This window comes from Scyliorhinus torazame, chromosome 22 (genome assembly GCF_047496885.1).
Source record: "Scyliorhinus torazame isolate Kashiwa2021f chromosome 22, sScyTor2.1, whole genome shotgun sequence".
NCBI lineage: Eukaryota > Metazoa > Chordata > Chondrichthyes > Carcharhiniformes > Scyliorhinidae > Scyliorhinus > Scyliorhinus torazame.
The window spans coordinates 14,646,434-14,651,433 of record NC_092728.1 but is presented as its reverse complement, the minus strand read 5'-3'; positions in this window follow the sequence as shown (position 1 = coordinate 14,651,433).

Here is a 5,000-nt window from a genome sequence, read left to right as displayed (position 1 = left end):
TGTGTGTGTCTGTGTGAGTGAGTATGTGAGTGTGTGTGTGTGTGAGTGAGTATGTGAGTGTGTGTGTGAGTGAGTATGTGAGTGTGTGTGTGAGTGAGTATGTGAGTGTGTCTGTGTGAGTGAGTATGTGAGTGTGTGTGTGTGAGTGAGTATGTGAGTGTGTGTGTGTGAGTGAGTATGTGAGTGTGTGTGTGAGTGAGTATGTGAGTGTGTGTCTGTGAGTGAGTATGTGAGTGTGTGTGTGTGAGTGAGTAAGTGAGTGTGTCTGTGTGAGTGAGTATGTGAGTGTGTCTGTGTGAGTATGTGAGTGTGTGTGTGAGTGAGTATGTGAGTGTGTGTGTGTGTGAGTGAGTATGTGAGTGTGTGTGTGTGAGTGAGTATGTGAGTGTGTCTGTGTGAGTGAGTATGTGAGTGTGTCTGTGTGTGAGTGAGTATGTGAGTGTGTGTGAGTGAGTGAGTATGTGAGTGTGTGTCTGTGTGAGTGAGTATGTGAGTGTGTGTGTGAGTGAGTATGTGAGTGTGTGTCTGTGTGAGAGAGTATGTGAGTGTGTGTGTGTGAGTGAGTATGTGAGTGTGTCTGTGTGAGTGAGTATGTGAGTGTGTGTGTGTGAGTGAGTATGTGAGTGTGTGTGTGTGAGTGAGTATGTGAGTGTGTGTGTGAGTGAGTATGTGAGTGTGTGTGTGTGAGTGAGTATGTGAGTGTGTGTGTGAGTGAGTATGTGAGTGTGTGTGTGTGAGTGAGTATGTGAGTGTGTGTGTGTGAGTGAGTATGTGAGTGTGTGTGTGAGTGAGTATGTGAGTGTGTGTGTGTGAGTGAGTATGTGAGTGTGTGCCTGTGAGTGAGTATGTGAGTGTGTGTGTGTGAGTGAGTATGTGAGTGTGTCTGTGTGAGTGAGTATGTGAGTGTGTCTGTGTGAGTGAGTATGTGAGTGTGTGTGTGTGAGTGAGTATGTGAGTGTGTGTGTGTGTGAGTGAGTATGTGAGTGTGTGAGTGAGTATGTGAGTGTGTCTGTTTGAGTGAGTATGTGAGTGTGTGAGTGAGTATGTGAGTGTGTGTGTGTGTGTGAGTGAGTATGTGAGTGTGTCTGTGTGAGTGAGTATGTGTGTGTGTGTCTGTGTGAGTGAGTATGTGAGTGTGTGTGTGAGTGAGTATGTGAGTGTGTCTGTGTGAGTGAGTATGTGAGTGTGTGTGTGAGTGAGTATGTGAGTGTGTGAGTGAGTATGTGAGTGTGTGTGTGTGTGTGAGTGAGTATGTGAGTGTGTCTGTGTGAGTGAGTATGTGTGTGTGTGTCTGTGTGAGTGAGTATGTGAGTGTGTCTGTGTGTGAGTGAGTATGTGAGTGTGTGTGTGTGAGTGAGTATGTGAGTGTGTCTGTGTGAGTGAGTATGTGAGTGTGTGTGTGTGAGTGAGTATGTGAGTGTGTGTGAGTGAGTGAGTATGTGAGTGTGTGTGTGTGAGTGAGTATGTGAGTGTGTCTGTGTGAGTGAGTATGTGAGTGTGTGTGTGTGAGTGAGTATGTGAGTGTGTGTGTGTGTGTGAGTGAGTATGTGAGTGTGTCTGTGTGAGAGAGTATGTGAGTGTGTGTGTGTGAGTGAGTATGTGAGTGTGTGTGAGGGAGTGAGTATGTGAGTGTGTGTGTGTGAGTGAGTATGTGAGTGTGTGTGTGTGAGTGAGTATGTGAGTGTGTGTGTGTGAGTGAGTATGTGAGTGTGTCTGTGTGAGTGAGTATGTGAGTGTGTGTGTGAGTGAGTATGTGAGTGTGTGTGTCTGAGTGAGTATGTGAGTGTGTGTGTGAGTGAGTATGTGTGTGTGTGTGTGTGAGTGAGTATGTGAGTGTGTGTGTGTGTGAGTGAGTATGTGAGTGTGTGTGTGAGTGAGTATGTGAGTGTGTGTGTGTGAGTGAGTATGTGAGTGTGTGTGTGAGTGAGTATGTGTGTGTGAGTGAGTATGTGAGTGTGTGTGTGTGTGAGTGAGTATGTGAGTGTGTGTGTGTGTGAGTGAGTATGTGAGTGTGTGTGTGTGTGTGTGAGTGAGTATGTGAGTGTGTGTGTGTGTGTGAGTGAGTATGTGAGTGTCTGTGTGTGTGAGTGAGTATGTGAGTGTGTGTGTGTGTGAGTGAGTATGTGAGTGTGTGTGTGTGAGTGAGTATGTGTGTGTGAGTGAGTATGTGAGTGTGTGTGTGTGTGTGTGAGTGAGTATGTGAGTGTGTCTGTGTGAGTGAGTATGTGAGTGTGTGAGTGAGTGAGTATGTGAGTGTGTGTGTGAGTGAGTATGTGAGTGTGTGTGTGTGAGTGAGTATGTGAGTGTGTCTGTGTGAGTGAGTATGTGAGTGTGTGTGTGAGTATGTGAGTGTGTGTGTGAGTGAGTATGTGAGTGTGTGTGTGTGAGTGAGCATGTGAGTGTGTGTCTGTGTGAGTGAGTATGTGAGTGTGTGTGTGAGTGAGTATGTGAGTGTGTGTGTGAGTGAGTATGTGAGTGTGTGTGTGTGAGTGAGTATGTGAGTGTGTCTGTGTGAGTGAGTATGTGAGTGTGTGTGTGAGTGAGTATGTGAGTGTGTGTGTGTGAGTGAGTATGTGAGTGTGTCTGTGTGAGTGAGTATGTGAGTGTGTGTGTGTGAGTGAGTATGTGAGTGTGTGTCTGTGTGAGTGAGTATGTGAGTGTGTGTGTGAGTGAGTATGTGAGTGTGTGTGTGTGAGTGAGTATGTGAGTGTGTCTGTGTGAGTGAGTATGTGAGTGTGTGAGTGAGTATGTGAGTGTGTGTGTGTGTGAGTGAGTATGTGAGTGTGTCTGTGTGAGTGAGTATGTGAGTGTGTGTGTGTGAGTGAGTATGTGTGTGTGAGTTAGTGAGTATGTGAGTGTGCCTGTCTGAGTGAGTATGTGAGTGTGTGTGTGAGTGAGTATGTGAGTGTGTGTGTGAGTGAGTATGTGAGTGTGTCTGTGTGAGTGAGTATGTGAGTGTGTCTGTGTGAGTGAGTATGTGAGTGTGTCTGTGTGAGTGAGTATGTGAGTGTGTGTGTGTGTGAGTGAGTATGTGAGTGTGTGTGTGTGAGTGAGTACGTGAGTGTGTGTGTGAGTGAGTATGTGAGTGTGTGTGTGAGTGAGTATGTGAGTGTGTCTGTGTGAGTGAGTATGTGAGTGTGTGTGTGTGAGTGAGTATGTGAGTGTGTGTGTGTGAGTGAGTATGTGAGTGTGTGTGTGTGTGTGTGAGTGAGTATGTGAGTGTGTGAGTGAGTATGTGAGTGCGTGTGTGTGTGAGTGAGTATGTGAGTGTGTCTGTGTGAGTGAGTATGTGAGTGAGTATGTGTGTGTGTGAGTGAGTATGTGTGTGTGTGTCTGTGTGAGTGAGTATGTGAGTGTGTGTGTGAGTGAGTATGTGAGTGTGTGTGTGAGTGAGTATGTGTGTGTGTGTGTGTGTGTGAGTGAGTATGTGAGTGTGTGTGTGCGTGAGTGAGTATGTGAGTGTGTGTGTGTGAGTGAGTATGTGAGTGTGTCTGTGTGAGTGAGTATGTGAGTGTGTGTGTGTGAGTGAGTATGTGAGTGTGTGTGAGTGAGTGAGTATGTGAGTGTGTGTGTGTGAGTGAGTATGTGAGTGTGTCTGTGTGAGTGAGTATGTGAGTGTGTGTGTGTGTGTGTGAGTGAGTATGTGAGTGTGTGTGTGTGAGTGAGTATGTGAGTGTGTCTGTGTGAGTGAGTATGTGAGTGTGTGTGAGTGAGTGAGTATGTGAGTGTGTGTGTGTGAGTGAGTATGTGAGTGTGTGTGTGTGAGTGAGTATGTGAGTGTGTGTGTGTGAGTGAGTATGTGAGTGTGTGTGTGAGTGAGTATGTGTGTGTGTGTGAGTGAGTATGTGAGTGTGTGTGTGTGTGAGTGAGTATGTGAGTGTGTGTGTGTGAGTGAGTATGTGAGTGTGTCTGTGTGAGTGAGTGTGTGTGTGAGTGAGTATGTGAGTGTGTCTTTGTGAGTGAGTATGTGAGTGTGTGTCTGTGTGAGTGAGTATGTGAGTGTGTGTGTGTGAGTGAGTGTGTGAGTGTGTGTCTGTGTGAGTGAGTATGTGAGTGTGTGTGTGTGTGTGTGAGTGAGTATGTGAGTGTGTGTGTGTGTGTGAGTGAGTATGTGTGTGTGAGTGAGTATGTGTGTGTGAGTGAGTATGTGAGTGTGTGTGTGTGAGTGAGTATGTGAGTGTGTGTGTGTGTGTGAGTGAGTATGTGAGTGTGTGTGTGTGTGAGTGAGTATGTGAGTGTGTGTGTGTGTGTGAGTGAGTATGTGAGTGTCTGTGTGTGTGAGTGAGTATGTGAGTGTGTGTGTGTGTGAGTGACTATGTGAGTGTGTGTGTGTGTGTGAGTGAGTATGTGTGTGTGAGTGAGTATGTGAGTGTGTGTGTGTGTGTGTGTGTGAGTGAGTATGTGAGTGTGTCTGTGTGAGTGAGTATGTGAGTGTGTGAGTGAGTGAGTATGTGAGTGTGTGTGTGAGTGAGTATGTGATTGTGTGTGTGTGAGTGAGTATGTGAGTGTGTCTGTGTGAGTGAGTATGTGAGTGTGTGTGAGTGAGTATGTGAGTGTGTGTGTGAGTGAGTATGTGAGTGTGTGTGTGTGAGTGAGCATGTGAGTGTGTGTCTGTGTGAGTGAGTATGTGAGTGTGTGGGTGAGTGAGTATGTGAGTGTGTGTGTGAGTGAGTATGTGAGTGTGTGTGTGTGAGTGAGTATGTGAGTGTGTCTGTGTGAGTGAGTATGTGAGTGTGTGTGTGAGTGAGTATGTGAGTGTGTGTGTGTGAGTGAGTATGTGAGTGTGTCTGTGTGAGTGAGTATGTGAGTGTGTGTGTGTGAGTGAGTATGTGAGTGTGTGTGTGTGAGTGAGTATGTGAGTGTGTGTGTGAGTGAGTATGTGAGTGTGTCTGTGTGAGTGAGTATGTGAGTGTGTGTGTGAGTGAGTATGTGAGCGTGTGTGTGTGAGTGAGTATGTGAGTGTGTGATTGAGTATATGAGTGTGTGTGTGTGAGTGAGTA